The sequence below is a fragment of the Phycodurus eques genome, chromosome 2 (assembly GCF_024500275.1).
Source record: "Phycodurus eques isolate BA_2022a chromosome 2, UOR_Pequ_1.1, whole genome shotgun sequence".
Classification (NCBI taxonomy): Eukaryota; Metazoa; Chordata; class Actinopteri; order Syngnathiformes; family Syngnathidae; genus Phycodurus; species Phycodurus eques.
Window position 1 is genome coordinate 466994 of NC_084526.1, and position 18519 is coordinate 485512.

At 44.3% G+C, this 18519-nt stretch overlaps 1 protein-coding gene and 1 long non-coding RNA gene across 2 annotated transcripts in view; one reads left to right on the forward strand and one right to left on the reverse strand.

Moving 5' to 3' along the window:
• The window catches only part of samd4a (sterile alpha motif domain containing 4A), a 197456-nt gene that overhangs the window by 53698 nt on the left and 125239 nt on the right, over positions 1-18519 (forward strand). The window lies entirely within an intron of this gene.
• LOC133416783 (uncharacterized) lies at positions 5054-10230 on the reverse strand. Its single transcript, XR_009770279.1, has 2 exons — positions 10077-10230; positions 5054-8595 (listed from the first exon to the last, which is right to left on the reverse strand). It is a non-coding gene; the product is annotated as an uncharacterized LOC133416783 (long non-coding RNA).

The window sequence follows — 18519 nt, forward strand, 5'->3', positions numbered from 1 at the left end:
CAAATGGTGCAGTCTTCAAGAAATCTAAGCAGTTTAAAGTGACTAGTAGTGCAATAATCTGGAACAGTAACAATTGTGCAAAAAGTGCAGATAGTTCTCAAGCACATGAGAGGTTAGTATTGATCAACAACATATGCAAATACTGGAGAGTGATGAGACAGTGAGTGTACAAATAATGTAGAAGTGTCCCGACAGAGATGTGACAACAATCTCAGACACAGACAAAATTGGCAGCATGTTATGGAATGGAATTGTAAGTTAACTGTTTAGGAGGTTAATGACAAGAGGGAAAAAGCTGTAGGAAGGTCTGTTGGTTTTAGTTTGCATTAATTGTTAGCAGCTACCTGAGGGAAGGAGCAGGAAGAGGTAGTGACCAGAATGTGGAGGGTCCAAGAGGATTTTGCATGCTCTTGTCTTAGTTCTGGCAGCATGCAAGTCCTCAAGGGTGGGTAGGTGGGTATTTTTTTCGGCAGTTCTGATTGTCCGTTGCAGTCTGAGTTTGTCGCCCTGGTGCTGATGGTGCGTGTGGATGAGGTGGTGTCTCCCAGCCACATCTGCTCTGTCCTACCTGTCCAGAAGCTGTAAATCCACTGGCAGATGGCAGGCAAGACGGTGAGCTGGAGAAGCTTGGAGGAAAGGAGTTCAGGAATGCAGAGCTAAAGTCCACGAACAGGATGCAAAGGATGCTAAATTGCCACATGATTCATTTTGCACGCTTTGGGAAGAGTATCTGCAAAAAGATGAATTTAGCACATGCACTGCGATTTATCAAACCTGAGATGAATTGCAATGGATGATTTTGTATCTTTAAATACTGGGTCTGAAAGACAGGTACAAACTGGCATCACTGTGCATCACCATGACGAGGGGCAGGCAAAATAATAGGTGACAGGCAGAATGGATCTTTTGCGCTCATCTAAAAAAAAGATTTTAATGACAGCAACAAAAAACGTCTTTCCAGCAATGCAATTTTAAAGCTTCTGATTGATCTAAGAGTTGATTGGAGCTAGTCACATACAATACGTAAGGAGTAATGCCATATCACCTATGACAAAACTATCTACTCAAACTTCCGATTCCATCACTTCAAACTTCATTTTGTGCTCGCGTCCATCACTTCAACACCGATTGCCAACAGAGCGGTGGGGGTCCACCTCCCACACTCGGGGGCGGGAAGTGGGTGCTGGCTGGAATGTGTGGGGTGGTCCCGGTCCCTGAGGCTGGCGGTGGGGGTTGTGGGGGTTGGCTGCGGGGGTGGCATAGGGTCCCTGCGGCCTCCTACGGGTGGCCGATTGTCGTGGCGCCTCGGTGGGGCTGGTGGACTACCCTGGGTCTCTCGGTGTGGGATGTGTCCTGTCCACCGGGCTGCTCTCGGTGGACTCCTGGGCCCGATCCCTCCTCTCAATTGATTGGGTGGGGTCCTTAGCCACCGTGGTGCAGGCACAGCAATTACAGGACACTTCCGTCAGTCATTGTACATGCGAAACGGTGTCAGTTCACTTGCATGTGTCCGCAGGCACACACCCCTGGGACTTTTTCGCTGGGTGTGGGGCCACTCACTTATTGCGACAAATAACTCATGAAAATGCGAATTGCTTGGGTATCCCCTCACTCACACTCTTGTCCTATAGACTTTTATAATATATAATACATCTCCCACCACAGTTCAGTTGTACAGCCAGGTTCATGACCCTTGTCCTGCATGGTTCTTCTCCTGTCCTTGTCCTGTCCTTCCCTCACAGCGTGTAGCACTACTGCCCCATACAACACTCACATCTAATGTGTCATTGTTCATATATAAGGATTTACTTTTCTCATCTTGTTTACAGTTGGTGCTTTGTATTTTGTCTTCTTTTGTCACTCCCCTCTCGAAACTTTGTTTTGTTCGACTGATCGACTCTAATTCTCAATAAATACCCATTATAATAGTAAGAAACCGCAGCGGCAGCTTAAAAACTCCACTGTGACACAGTATAACATAAAAGGGATACAGATCCTCCATTCTGGTGCAGCCGAACAGGACAAAAAAAAAGGAGAGAAAAAAAAAGAATTGCTGCATTCTTCAGCAACAGGCTCTGTGGTATGCCAGCACATTCCCCACTGCTGAGCTGGAGAATTCACTCGGAAAGCAGCAGCGGGAACTTTTCCTTTCTATCTCCTCCCACTCTTCTACAACTCAAGGAGAATGAAATAGAACATTCTCCTTAAGTCTCCTTCATCAATAACCTATCACTTTTTCTGCTTACCCAACATCCCAATTAGTTTTTTTATTTATTTATTGGCTTTGTCTGGCCAGATAATTTGTGTTTTTATCAAAAAAGGTGTATTCTAGGACTTTAAGTAAGCATGTATTAATTGTCTAAGTTCTCTCTTTCCTAAATTAAGCATGCGGTCTCTTATTGTTGTTTGGAAAATGGAACTAGCTGTGTCGGATGTGGTTTTGAATCAACAATAGCTCAAAAGAGTAGCTAGTAGTGGGATGACGTGAGCCATGTTTGTTTTGCTGACAGTAGAATCACAGGATAGAGTTTATTGCATATACATGCACGCACGCACGCAGCCCCCCCAAACTCACACATATATTTGCTAGACATTTCCAAAGGCTGCATGCATTTCCAGACTGATACAGGGTTAGACCACAACACTTCTGGCCTTACCATAAACTTCTTAGACTAACCCTCAACACCCTTATTGCCATTATTTTTCTCTCTTAATCATGCAAAGGATCCAACATCTGCGCTACTCTGTTGATAACATGAATACAGTATCTGTTTTGACTTTGTGCGTTTGACTTCTCATATATATTTAGACAGAAAGGAATTGTGTGTCTAGCAGTCTCCACAAGTTTGTCTGTGTGAAGCTCTTGTGTTTATCTTTGCATGTAGACAATGTGTAACAAATGTGCTAAAATAATCATATTGTTTCCATATCTGTCATTTGTGTCTTGTGTGTAAAATTGACAAACTCTGCAAAGCAAAGCAAAGTCAAAGTTAAGCCTGGTTTAAATGTGCTGCTCTCTGGTTCCTTGGTCTAATATTGCATATTATTCCAATTACTTTGATATGATACTTTTTACTACTCATCAGGATTGTCTAGTTTAGTTGTTTTTAAAGAAATTGGGTGCATGAATATTTCTGTTTGTATGAGTTTTTTGTTGTTGATTATATTTCTTGGTTATAGGGATTAGCCTGTATCAAATTCTGATGGTATGATAACCCATCCATCCATCCATTTTCTGAGCCGCTTATCCTCACAAGGGTCGTGGGAGTGCTGGAGCCTATACCACCTATCATTGGGCAAGTACACCCTGAACTGGTTGCCAGCCAATCGCAGGGCACATACAAACAAACAACCATTCGCACACACATTCACACCTGCGGACAATTTAGAGTCATCAATTAACCTACCACGCATGTTTTTGGGATGTGGGAGGAAACCGGATTGCCCGGAGAAAACCCATGCAGGCACGGGGAGAACATGCAAACTCCACACAGGCGGGGCCGCGATTTGAACCCCGGTCCTCAGAACTGTTAGGCAGACGCTCTAACCAGCCGGTCACCGTGCCGCCGGTATGATAACCGTGAGCAAAAATAATTACAGCTGTAAAATGTGTAATTTTGAAATGTTTAGTTATGTAACAACTTTTTTTTCAACTGAACATGCTCTAGAGTTACATTAGGAAAGGTAAAAAGAAAATAAACAATTGACTTTCTCTAAATAAAATCAAAATGTATTACAACGGTAAAAGTACTTATTTCTCAGAGAATAAGTGGGTACTTCTCTACTCTTCTCTTAAGGCCTCTTTATACTCCTGTGCTTACGCGGACGACAGAGCCCGCATTGCATCACGTGACCGACGAATAGGGCCGCACAGCCCCTATGCAGCCCCTCTGCGTCACTTGATGCGCACACAGCAAAAATTGTTGCTGTGCGTTGAATGCGTAGATCATCTCTCGTGATTGGTCCGTTTTAGTCACATGCTGTGACTCAGCGTTCCCCTTGGTTCTGCATGCCATCTATGCCGCTGCCGTCTTGATCGATTTTGCAGCATAATTAAACGTATCATCTGGTCATCTCGGTCCATTTGTTCTAGCAGACACTGTTCCACGATCTCCATTTTTGTTGCTTTGTTCCTTGTTACGGAAAGGGGAGTAAAAATGGCTACCAGAAATGGCCAAAAAATGCAGAGGAAACTCCACCCTGTGGTGTCCTAGCCAGTACCAGCCGTGCGACACCGACTTGGAGGAGAACTGCATTACATTTTCAAAACTGCGCGCGTGCGTTGCGCTCGAGTATAAAGGCAAACGGGATAGCCGCAGTTACGTCACCCGCGCGAGTATAGAGAAGCCTTTACTTTGTGAAGCAACAGCAGAGCAGAAACAAGCTGATGTTAGCCATGCTAGTTGGCCATGTTGTCTTTCTCCTGTTAGGGACGCAATAAAATTTTCAATGTTCAATAGATCATGGAAACTTCAATCGTCCGTACGCGTTTGTTTTCTTTGTCCAAAAAGAGAGGAAAAAATAAAACACCAGAGGGCTGAGTCTCAAGGTTCCTTCAATCAACTGTACGCCAGAGTGCAAGTCCACTGAATGAGACACCTCGTTTATTGAGCTGACTACTTTTATACACATCAGAAGGTTTTTTGTTATGACTGTTTGGCAGAAGGTATCTCTGGCCTTGGGTGTTATCACAAAATGGGGGAGTCATATTAAAACCACCATTCCTCAGTAATATACGCCTACATAATTTCATGGATAACAAAACTTAATCATGTATCACCCCAGTGTGTTGGAAACTGAACTTAATTGTCAGATAATGGAACATAGCTTCATGAGTATGAAATATAACAATCCAACAACCCCCATGTTTACATAGTGGAACTATGTAACAGACCCTAAGCAGTACTACTGTATGTGGAAGGCTATCAGAGGATATATAAACAACGTAATCATGAGGTAAGCATTCTTCATAAGGCAGTACTACTCTTGAGACAGGCCAAAAACCTCCCATATATTGATTTGAGGAGAGAAAAAGACAAGTCGCATAACATGCTAAGAGAAAAGACACTGTATATTTGTAATCAATAATTCATCCATCTGGACATGACGTCGTTTTGTGTGAGCAGAACTTGAGGAGTAGGAGCTTCTTCGGAGGTCATCAACATCTGTAATTCCGGCTGGTTCATATTCTTTTCCACCACTCCCGAGACCATCTTGACACGCAGTGTCCTCGTACATGGAATAATACAGTATCCGAAAAGCAATAACAAAGTAACAGCAGTAACAATAGCAATTATGAATGTACAAGGTGTTTGCATTTTCCAGACCATGCCGTAGCTCAATTTTCTAGGGGTTGGAACCACCTGTTGAATTTGCCATTTCAGCAGCCAAAGTTTTAACGCATGTAGGGCTCTCGTTACTTTTCCATCCGGGGCTGTGTTGTTGGGAATAAAAAGACAACATTGTGGAGCAAACATTGCATAAACACCTTTATTTTCGGCAAGGATGATGTCAAGGGCCATGCGATTTTGAATTGCCATTAGGGAAGTGGGGGCCAATTGTTCAACTTAGCATTCAATGGCATCACTGGTAAAGTTTACTGCTCTTTGCAAATGGTAATAAACAAAGTTGATCCTATCCACATTCTTGTTTGGAGTTAATGGGAAGAAGGCAGAGATGATGGCATATTTTCAAATCCTGCTGCAATTTGATTTTAGCATAATAGGGTTTTGTGTTGAATCATAATTTATTTGGAATTTTATTCTATCCATTATTGCATTATGGTTTTTCTGGCCCTTAATGCCTTTGTCCACCAATTTTTGTGGGGTCCACCTCGCGGTAAAATGGGTGGTTTGTCTCCATGTCTGACACCATGTATGACTATATGGCAAATTCTGCGTGCATCGGGTCTGTACCGTCTGGTCGAAACATAAGTAGATGTCTGTTCCTCTATACGAGCTGTTATAGCCTCCACAGTTAATCACTTCGCATAAGTCGAAAACATAAGCATTGTTTTTTCCTTTCTTGTGATTAATTGTAATTTGGAAGGGTATTCCACATTTGCTTGGTACCCTTTCTCCTGATACATGAATTGGTAGTCTACTAAATTCCCCTGTTTGCCGAATGCAACTTGAGGCAATAAATGCAACACTAATGAAACAATCACAGTGGTTTGGCAACACGACCTTGTGACCTGTGGAACCAGGTAGTCCCTTTTCCTTCAAGTTGGTAGGCGTGTGAAGTCCTCGCAGTCACTGGGAACTGTCCCGTCCACCTTGGTTCAGACCACTTCCTCTTTATCACTCGAAGCCAAACAGATGTAGGTGGATTATCGCCGTCCGACTGGATGCCTGCAATGCTCGACAGAACACCTCTTAATTGATCAAAGTAAGACAGTTGCGACAAGGAAGAAGGTGACTCAAAAGATGAGCCAGAAACTGGACCAGGAAAAGAAAAGCCATGGTATATTTTGAAAGGGTTGAGTTTGTGTGTACTACTTACAGACGCTCTGATGGACATGAGCACAATTGGCACAACCATGGCATATTTGACTGTGCACAGCATTTAGCAAATTTTTGTTTTAAAGTTGCATTCATACGTTCAACGACTCCTTGTGATTGTGGGTGGTACACAGATCCAAATCGGTGAGTGAGTCCTAGACATTTTTCCACATAAGCCAGTTTTGTACTCGTAAAATTAGATCCATTATCTAATCTGATTCGTCTGGGGAAACCATGTTGTGGAACCCACACATTAATCAGCATTTTTACAACTGAGGTCGAATCTTCTTTTCGTGTGGGCAGGGCTTCCAACCCATTCTGAATAGGCATCAACTATCACAAGGAGGTATCGTTTTCCTTCACAGGATTCAGTCATGTCAGTGAAATCAATTACGACATGTTCACCGGGCTTTTCTGGAGGAGGATAAGAACCTGCAGATGCAGATTCTGCTTTGGCCGGATTAAATGTTTCACACAATGGGCAATCCCTCACGAACTCATCAATAGTGGCTTTTCCAGCGGGCATGTACCAGTGTTTTTTCACATTCAGCCAAGTTTGAAGTCTACTGACATAAGCCAAAGTGTGATAAGTGTCCAATATGTGACACAGATTTTGAGACAAAACCGGCAAACCATTTTTGTGCCACACTCCTAACGAGCCTTTTAGTGCGCCGTCACATTTCCATTGTTCAATTTCTTCTGCTGGGATATCTGAATGAGCCTTAGCAATTGCTGTCACGTCCAATAAATCAGAACCCAAGTTTTTTATTTGGATCATAATTTTGTTGTATCCTGCCACTTTCTTGGCTTCTTGATCTGCAATCTTATTATCTCAGCTTCGACAGTATCTGCCTTAGAATGTCCTGAATATTTCACCACTGCTACGTTTGTTGGTAACATCAAATTGTCGTACAATTCCTTCCATTCATCAGCATGACAAACTGGTTTGCCAGTGGAGGTTGTCCATGCAGATGAAATCCATCCCTTCAAATTCAGATGCAGTGATCCCACCACAGAGGCTGAATCTGAATAGATAGTCACTTCCTGTCCATCCGCTTCTTTCAGGGCTCTACTTACAGCCAATAGTTCTGCCCTTTGAGCTGATTGCTTACCAACCAATGTGTTACTGATCACCAGTATCCAATTGTTCCCTACTAGTTCAATTACAGCACATCCAGCCACGAGTACCCCATTGTTTTTCCTATAACAACAACCATCCGTGAACAACTCTCTCCCTTCCTTCAATGGTTCCGACAATAAATCTGAACGACATGTTTTGTCTTTTCTAGCCTTCGCCACACAACAATGCATTACTTCAGTTACACAGTCGGCCATGTTAGTATTGACAGGTGTAAACTGAATATGCGGTTGTTGTAACACTGATAATATTTTCTTTTTTCGCTTGTTTAAAATGGTAAATAGATTTGATGAAAGCGGTTGTGGAGTGTGTGGTGTGTACGCAGAGCGGGTGCATAAGCACCACGTACGCATTTGTCGATAAGACCTGCAGCTGCTGCTGCATACCTCTCGCAGTCAGATGCACGTGCTACTGTTGGTTCTAACAAAACATTTGTGTGTAGTAGTACCTTTCTTTCGCCCCGTACTAGTTGGTACAATACTGCAGCGGCAGTATGAGTTTTATTAGAGACGTCCAAATGAAACGGTAGTTTATAGTTAGGAAGTACCAAAGCAATGTGAGGCGCAGAAAATTGAATTTTGAACCAAGGCAATAAATCCGATGTCAGGTGAACCCTCTTGTCCCACACTTGTGAACACCCTCTTGTCCCACCACTATTCTATCAGTTGGTAAAATACAACGAGTGTCTGATAGTTTTTCAAAAAATTCTTGTTGATAAATCAAATCGTGTTCTCTATCATAGAACAAGGTACAATGTGGAGGGTCAGGGGATGGCAGGAATGTCCCCAAGGACACAATCCACGGCTTCCAATCCGCAAATGCCTGCAGCACGCTGTTATTTATTTGACACGTGTCAAGCAGTCCCCAATAGATGTCAGCAACAGGAGTCAGTTTTTTGTTGGACACATGCCAGCACATGTGTACGCAGGTCTCCTTTGGCCGGCAGCATGGTTCCATCTGGAAACACAATGTCAAGTCCGTGTATTGCACAGACAATGGCAGCATTACATTTCTGTAAAAAAAAAATTCTCTTCCAAGTAGGTCCCAATGACCTCCACCAGGTGGTAGCCTAGGACATTCCAGGGCCCTCTGTGCATTTAGCACATTTCCCCTGCCTCGTCCTGTTGTTTCACCACGTCCTCTGGGCAGCAGGTGGGGACAACAGTTGGCAGTGTGTCCCACTTGTCCACAGGCGTAACAACTGTAGTTACTCTGTGCTCCAGCAGGGCCTCGGCAGACATGTACAACGTGTCCAGTTTTTCCACATGCAAAGCATCTTATGGAGTTCGCGCCGCGGGACTGACCCCGGAAACCTCCTCTGACTCCCCCTCTATTCTGCTGCTGTAGTAGCAAAGTGGCCCACGTCGGGTCCTGCAACAGTAGCTGTGGTGCCATGACAGATCGTGCCTGTTTTTTTTTTTTTTCTGTTCTGACACATTTTCTCTGGCAGCGCCTAGTTGCAGTTTTAGCAAGGTTTTCTGCATTTGTTCTATCTCACTGTTTTCAGAAGTATTTTTGTCAATCCATCTTTTCATAAAGTGAAGTACTGTTAGTTCTGGGTATAGTGAGGAAGTTTGTGGTGCCTGCGCATATGGTGGGTTTTTCTATTTCATCCTCCTTTCTTTCTGTTTTTTCCTTTTCAGGAAAAAACAGAAAGATCTTTTTCAGATCTTTTTCAGCGATTTTAGAGTTGACTGTGGATTTCTTAAAGACGGACGTTTTTTTGTTTTTAGAAGTTTTATTTTTACATCTAGTCTGTCTTTGTAACTCAGGAAGCAAAGGCTCAGTCTTTGTGATGTGTCCTTCTTCCTCTTTTTTTATCAAACCACTTACTTATTTCCTCTCTTTCCTTTTCCTGTTTCTTCTCCCCTACATACCTTAGTCTCGTATAGTGTAACAGTAACTTTGTGAATTGCCACCTATTCCATCCTTTTCCCCCTTTATGACCTGAATCTCCCAATACCAATTCTGGTTTTTCTACCAATTGACAATGTTTGTCAAAATTTCCTTCCATCATATAAATATGGAGAGAATTTGTAGATAAGTGAATGTCTCAGTGACAGATATTTCAAGGGTGAGAAAGGAAGCTTCTACCACAAGTGGCGCCTTTCTCCTTGGGGTTTCCCCACACTTAATACATCTTTTTAATTCACTTCGGAATTCTCCTAACAGTTCTTTTGGCGTGTACTAAAAAATGCCTGAAAGAATTTTCTACACATAAATAACACTGTATTTGTCTTGTCCTGCAAGACCTTCTTCCCTGGTCTCTTACCAGAGGGATTCTTCACTTCAAATAACCTTTACCAACCTTTGTTGGAGGATTCCTCTATCTCGCGAGTTACACAAAACTTATCATTAAAAAAATTATTTGTCTCGGATTCACAAATAATTTGGTAACTGTCAATGTGCAGAATTTTGTTAAAAAGGTCTCTGCTTACCTTAGTTTGTGAGTGCTCTGTTTGTGAATCCAGGCCAAATAGTTGACCAAAATTAACCTCTTCGATCGGACAAATCATGACGCGGGGTCACCATCTGTTAGGGACGCAATAAAATTAGGGGTGGGCGCTACAGCTCTCACTTCACTTCACTTCCTTGTTAGAGTATACCCATGTGATGTGACGACGTCACTAGAAATACACTGATGGGCTGACTTGCCCACGTGACTGGCCAATGTGATCTAGATGCGCCGTTCAATGCAGAATGTCTACAATACGGCGGCTGCGCCAGTTGTAACTATTTACATAAGGGGTGTACGTTAATCACCCAATTAAAAATAAAATAGTGGTGACAACTAATGGGAATTACAGGACACTTCGTCGTCACTTCCAACGCACCTCGCCTGTCTGAGCGTCGCTTTGCAATTGATCAGGAGAGGAACCCCTCGCGCCAGCTTCCTCCCCCCAAGCATAGCAAAGCCAGGCAGACCTACGGAGGCCACAGTGGGCCTTCGCTTCGCGCAACCAACGTCCCGGATCCAACCTTGTTGCAGATCCGACAAGTTGGCTTGGCCTTTATAAACGCAGGTAGGATGAACGCATACTTTGCTTTCCACTTTTCTTTGTATGTACGTCCTACAAATATCAAAATGTTCCTTAATTTTAATGTCCAAAATCACACGGTCATAGAATTTCAACACAAATTGACAGGTAGATCGATGTGATGAACTATTTATACTTGCTTTCTGTAAAGTTTGTTGTAAATCTGGCAATTAGTTTGTTCTCCACGTGGTCAGGAATGAGATGGCGCGAGCGGACGCGACCATTGAAAAATCGCAAAATGGCCTGTTTAAACATTAAATTTTTGTCTCAATTAAAAAGAAACATACGGACATTTTTCTACCAAAAAGTCAAGGCTTTGGTCATAAAAGTATTTATTTACGTATGTATGAACAAGTCAGTTGGGGCCAATTTGCCGCATAAAACGAACCATAGAATCCTTAATCCGTATCAGATTCGTACAAACTAGTGTTCATTTTATTTCGTGAGTTATAATTTAAAATTAAATCCAATTATATTCTCTATTAAAGAGAGTTCATGGGAGAATAAGTTCATTAAATTATATTTGTACATGATATAATAGTATAAATGAGAAAAAAAGTTTTTTAGTAGGAAAAGCAGGGTTTGCCTGATGAAAATGTAATTTCAGCCTGCAAATGAATTGTGAAGAAAATTTTTTTATAAACAAAACAAAAAAACATAGTTGCCGACCCCTGACCTATTCTAATGCCCACACCTAATGCTCTTCTCATGAGTAAAATTCCAGTTGTGCTATTTAAGTCTATTTTTTAGGTCCACTGATGCCGTTTGAAACATCGACTTGGAGAACCCGTATGAGTTTATTGGTGGATATTTATAGCTGCAACTTGTCAGCCAGTAGGAAAAGAGGTTTACCGAGTAGCAGACGAAACAAAAGGTTGAGGAGATACTGTATGTTGAGAAATAATCAAGTGATACTGTTTAACTCTAAATTTGCATTTTTTTGACCAGATTTTCTATAGGTGATATCACAAGAAAACGTTCCCGAAAAAAGGCAATTTTTTCCGGCACAAAAATACTTTCACCAGAACCCATCATCCGATTTCCCAAATTCTTGGCGCATTGTACTGAGGTTGAAGTGGACATTCCAACCAGATGCAGTATTTTGACAATTCTAATTTTGGGGAAATCTTCTCATGTTGCTACTACATTGCGAGCATGACTTATTCATGATGGAGTATTGCCAAACACGAAAAGTTACCAGTTGTATTTTTTGTTTTTGGGAATTTACATCCATCCATCCATCCATCCATCCATCCATCTTCTACCGCTTATCCGAGGTCAGGTCGCGGTGGCAGTAGCTTTAGCAGGGACGCCCAGACTTCCCTTTCCCCAGCCACTTCATCCATCTCTTCGGGGGGGATCCCGAGGCGTTCCGAGGCAAGCCGAAGGATGTAGTCTCTCCAGCGTATCCTGGGTCGTCCCCGGGGTCTCCATGGGACGTGCCTGGAACACCTCACCAGGGAGGCGTCCGGGAGGCCTCCGAATCAGATGCCCCAGCCACCTCATCTGGCTCATCTTGATGTGAAGGAGCAAGGGCTCTACTCTGAGATCCTCCCGGATGACCGAGCTTCTCACCCTATCTCTAAGGGAGAGCCCGGACACCCTGCGGAGGAAACTCATTTCGGCTGCTTGTATCCGGGATCTCGTTCTTTCTGTCACGACCCACAGCTCGTGACCATAGGTGAGGGTAGGAAAGTAGATCGACCGGTAAATCGAGAGCTTCGCCTTTCGGCTTAGCTCCTTCTTTACCACAACGGATCGATACAAAGTCTGCATTACTGCAGACGCTGCACCGATCCGCCTGTCGATCTCCCGTTCCATTCTTCCCTCACTCGTGAACTCTTGAACTCCTCCACTTGGGGCAGGATCTCATCCCCGACCTGGAGAGGGCACGCCACCCTTTTCCGACTGAGGACCATGGTCTCAGATTTGGAGGTGCTGATTCTCATCTCAGCCGCTTCACACTCGGCTGCGAACTTCTCCAATGAGAGTTGGAGGTCACGGCTTCATGAAGTCAACAGAACCACATCATCTGCAAAAAGCAGAGATGCAATACTGAGGCCACCAAACCGGACCCCCTCTATGCCTCAGCTGCGCCGAGTAATTCTGTCCATACAAGTTATGAACAGAATCGGTGACAAAGGGCAGCCTTGGCGGAGTCCAACCCTCACCGGAAACGAGCCCGACTTACTGCCGGATATACGGACCAAACTCTGACTCCGGTCGTACAGGGACTGAACAGCCCATATCAGGGGGTTCGGTACCCAATACTCCCGAAGCACCTCCCACAGGACCACCCGAGGGACACGGTCGAACATCTTCTCCAAGTCCAAAAAACACATGTAGACTGGTTGGGCGAACTCCCATGCACCCTCGAGGACCCTGCCAAGGGTGTAGAGCTGGTCCACTGTTCCACGGCCAGGACGAAAACCACACTGCTCCTCCTGAATCTGGGATTCAACTTCCCAACGGACCCTCCTCTCCAGCACCCCTGAATAGACCTTACCAGGGAGGCTGAGGAGTGTGATCCCCCTGGAGTTGGAACACACCCCTTCTTAAAAACGGGGACCACCACCCCAGTCTGCCAATCCAGAGGCACTGTCCCCGATGTCCACCCGATGTTGCAGAGGCGTGTCAACCAGGACAGCCCTACAACATCCAGAGCCTTGAGGAACTCCGGGCGAATCTCATCCACCCCTGGAGCCTTGCCACCGAGGAGCTTTTTAACCACCTCAACCCCAGAGATAGGAGAGCCCGCCTCAGAGAACCCAGACTCTGCTCCCTCATGGGAAGGCGTGTCGGTGGAATTGAGGAGGTCTTCAAACTATTCTCTCCACCGGCTCACAACGTCCCGAGTCGAGGTCAGCAGCGCCCCATCCTCACTATACACAGTGTTGATGGTGCACTGTTTTCCCCTCCTGAGACGTCGGATGGTGGACCAGAATTTCCTCGAAACCGTCCGGAAGTCTTTCTCCATGGCCTCATCGAACTCCTCCCATGCCCGAGTTTTTGCTTCAGTGACCACCAAAGCTGCATTCCGCTTGGCCAGCCGGTACCCATCAGCTGCCTCAGGAGTTCCACAGGCCAAAAAGGCCCGATAGGACTCCTTCTTCAGCTTGACATCCCTCACCATTGGTGTCCACCAACGGGTTCGGGGATTGCCGCCACGACAGGCACCGACCACCTTACGGCTACAGCTGCGGTCGGCCGCCTCAGGAATGGAGGCGCGGACCATGGTCCACTCGGACTCGATGTCCCCCGCCTCACCCGGAACATGAACATGGGAGTTGAAACTCCTTCTGACAAGGGATTCCGCCAGACATTCCCAGCAGACCCTCACAATACGTTTGGGCCTGTCACGTCCGACTGGCATCTTCCCCCATCATCGGAGCCAACTCACCACCAGGTGGTGATCAGTTGACAGGTCCACCCCTCTCTTTACCCAAGTGTCCAAGACATGCCGAAGTCCGATGACACGACCAAAAAGTCGATCATCAAACTGCGACCTAAGGTGTCCTGGTGCCAAGTGCACGTGTGGACACCCTTATGCTTGAACATGGTGTTCGTTATGGACAATCCGTGACGAGCACAGAAGTCCAATAACAGAACACCGCTCGGGTTCTGATCGGAGGGGCCGTTCCTCCCAATTACGCCCTTCCAGGTCTCACTGTCATTGTCCACGTGAGCATTGAAATCCCCCAGCAGAACGATGGAGTCCCCAGCGGGAGCGCTCTCCAGCACCCCCTCCAAGGAATCCAAAAAGGGTGGGTACTCTGAACTGGTGTTTGGTGCATAGGCACAAACAACAGTCAGGACCCGTCCCCCCACCCGAAGGCGGATGGAGGCTACCCTCTCGTCCACCGGGATGAACCCCAACGTATAAGCGCCGAGCCGTGGAGCAATAAGTATACCCACACCTGCTCGGCGCCTCTCACCATGGGCAACTCCAGAGTGGAAGAGAGTCCAACCCCTCTCGAGATGACTGGTACCAGAGCCCAAGCTGTGCTTGGAGGCGAGTCCAACTATATCTCGTCGGAACTTCTCTACCTCAAACACCAGCTCGGGCTCCTTCCCTGCCAGAGAGGTGACATTCCACGTCCCTAGAGCCAGCTCCTGTAGCAGGGGATCGGATCGCCAAGGTTCCCGCCTTCGGCCAGCTCGCACTGCACCCGACCCCTATGGCCCCTCCCACAGGTGATGAGCCCATGGGAAGGGGGACCCAAGTTACCCTTTCGGGCTGTGCCCGGCCAGCCCCCATGGGTGCAGCCCTGGCCACCAGGCGCTCTCCTTCGAGCCCCAACTCCAGTGGAAATTTGCAATCAATTGAAAATACGAGAGGTGATCGATTTACCTGACAAATCTGTGAGAACAGTAATGTTGGTGGTGGTTTTCTCGGCCCAGCCATCCAGCCGTCTGTGTAGGACACCGCCATTATATATATTTACTCTTGATTTGTCTCAAGAGCCATCCAATTCCTTCTTTTTAACTTTTTTTGCTAACTGGAATTAAATAATCTGGCCAAGAAACTATAATAGTCTATAATTGGCTGCTGTGTGCTCTCGCGAGGCTGTGTGTGCACGGTGCACGTATGCAAATGATTGAAAACACCCCTCGGTCACCTCTTCTGTCTCTACAGTCCCTGATTTGCTATTTTTGCCACGCTGTGCCAAGTTTTAAAATACAGGCAAAATTACAGGCATATGATGGGGCTGGAGAGGGATGATTGTTAAAGATCATTTTAATAATATTCTCCTGTCAGGTCGTACAGACAGTTTTAACATACAGTGGTGCCTCGAGATACGCGTGAACCGACTTTAGAGTTTCTCAAGATATGAGCCGTCGATTGGCCGAGTTTTGCTTTGACTTGCGAGACGAAACTTGAGAAACAAGTGCTCTATGGCAGTAGGAGGTTCCACTCACTTGACATCAAAGAGCATTTTGGCTGATATGATTAGTAAATATTATTCAAAGAAGAGGCTTCAAGCTGTACAATGCCACTACCAGTTGGAGTTTACTTGAAAACTAACGTCAAATCTAAGACAATGACACATTGTGTATTTGAAACACAGGGCCTCCATCAAGCATATGATGGAAAACACCACAGCCACACAGGCTAACAATTAACACCACACAAAAATAAAATACAATAATGCTAGCCAGGTGTTTCAAACAATTTGTATAAGAGATCGCCGGAGAAGTTATAGAGATATGCCTGCAGAAGACGCGTGACATTGATGTGGAGGATTCACTCGAAAGCAGATTGATAGGCATGCATAACATTATTAAAGAAGAACTGAAAGCCATGTGGGGTGCAAATGTTGTTACTGTGTGTGAATGAGAGGGGTGGTGGGGGAAGAGTTAGGCTACAGGGAGAAGAGATTGCAAGGGTGGATGACTTTAAATACTTGGGGTCAACCGTCCAGAGCAATGGTGAGTGTGGTCAGGAAGTGAAGAAACGGGTCCAAGCAGGTTGGAACGGGTGGAGGAAGGTGTCAGGTGTGTTATGTGACAGAAGAGTCTCTGCTAGGATGAAAGGCAAAGTTTATAAAACAGTGGTGAGGCCTACGGATTAGAGACAGTGGCACTGAAGAGACAAAAGGAAGCAGAGCTGGAGGTGGCGGAAATGAAGATGTTGAGGTTTGCCCTCGGTGTGACCAGGTTGGATAAAATTAGAAATGAGCTCATCAGAGGGACAGCCAAGGTTCGATGTTTTGGAAACAAAGTTACAGAGAATTTGATGGTTTGGAAAAATCCAGAGGAGAAATAGTGAGTATATTGGTAGAAGGATGATGAGAATGGAGCTGCCAATCAAGAGAGCTAGAGGAACACCAAAGGTTGATGGGGAGGGAAGACATGAGGGCAGTTGTTGTTCGAGAGGAGGATGCAGGAGATAGGCTTACATGGAAAAGGATGACGCGCTGTGGTGACCCCTAAAGGGACAAGCCGAAAGGAGCTCTTATTTTGAAATTCACAGCCCTACTATTATCTACTATATGAGAAAACACACAGTTGTGCTCATATGTTTGATTACCCAGGCAAGACTTATACAATTCTTTAAAGAAAACATAAAGGGCCAGGCGAAACACATTTTATTTTAATGGGATTAAAATTAAACTGTAAAGCATTTCAGAAAAATATTATCATTAAATAAAACATAACCATAAAGAAATTAATGATGGTTGTTGTTCAGTGATCGTATTTATAAAAAAAAAAAAAATTCACAAATTGTGCCAGGGTATGTAAACTCATGAGCACAACTATACATATATGCAGTCATACGTACCCCTGTCATATTGGAATGAAAGTGTAGGCTACACCTTTTTCCTAACCTCTAGGTGGGGGTGCCATATTAGAATGAAAGTGTACACCTTTCTCATAACCTCTCGGTGGCGGTGGCATATTGGAATGAAAGTGTACACCTTTCTCATAACCTCTAGGTGGCGATGGCATATTGGAATGCAAAGTATACCGCTTTTTCATAACCTCTAGATGGCACCATGCATTTATAAAATGTGAAATTTTTTTCCATTTTCCTCTATACCGACAGTATTGTATAATGCGCACTATTGACTTTTGACAATTTTTTTGGGGAAAAAATGCACATTATTCACGAGAAATTACGGTACACCAAATCATTCTGAACTACCAGGTTGTGGTGAGCTATTCATGAAGTTAACCCAGTGATTTCCAACCTTCATGGAGCCAAGGCACATATTTTACAATTGAAAAATCTCACAGCACTCCCACAAACAAAAATGTCACAAAAAGTGGTCGAATAGAAGAGCGTTTATTTGTTCTGTCTGTCACTATGCCTCACTGGCATACATGAATAAAGATAACATTATTTTTTGGAACAAAATAATTTCATGAGCAATTAAGTAAAATTTTATAATTTCCCACAGCGCACCTGAAGAGCACTCACGGCACACTCATGTGCCCCGGCAGACTGGTTGGGAATCACTGAGTTAACCTACTGAGATCACCTGTTACAGCTGAAAGCAGATAAAATATCTAATATACTAGTAGGTATTATAAAATATCTGAAAATTTTATCACACATAAATCGTGGACCATTTGTTGCTTTTGATTATTTCAAAGTTGTCTATGTTTGCTTTGAAAGTACAGATATGGGTTTCATTTTCGAACACATACTTTCGCACAGCAAAGACATACCTGTAAAGTATGTACCCCTTTGTCTCTCTTTCCATGTGTAATGATCAAAAGCCGTTACGTCAGTTGTAGAAATGCCTTACTTCTGCCTCATCCTCTCAAAGACATTTTAGGAATTATTCCTATTTTCCAACACCATCACTTAACTGGTAATGTTTTCTGAGTGGCCAACCCTTATTGCCAGCTGTATTAGAAGGTTTTGACTCATCTTTCAAGGCCTACAGAATATTGTGTTCTATGACTATATAACATGGAACCTACCAAAAGAAATATTAAAGCCTCGTCTTTCATCAGAAAAAAGGTTTATTTCTACCTTTTTCAGTTATTCGGTAATCAGCAGTTGAACATAGGTAATTTTCACCAAAAAGCCAGTTTCCAAGTAGAAAACTGAGAAAATTTACTTTTTGTGACAAGTTGCATTTCAAGCAAAACTTTAACTTCAATGCTAATATTTTTTGCTTTTTTTTTTTTTACCTCAAATATCTAAACAGTACTTTCCTACACTACAACAATATAAACACTGACAAAGTGCTAGTATATGTGTGTGCATATGCGTATGTGTGAGTAAGAGAGACTGGTTGTGTTTGTGTGTGTGTGTGTCCATCTGCCTGTCTGTCTTTTACTCTGCAATGGGGCAGACTGCTGTGGTGTGCTTCAACATACTCCAGAAAAT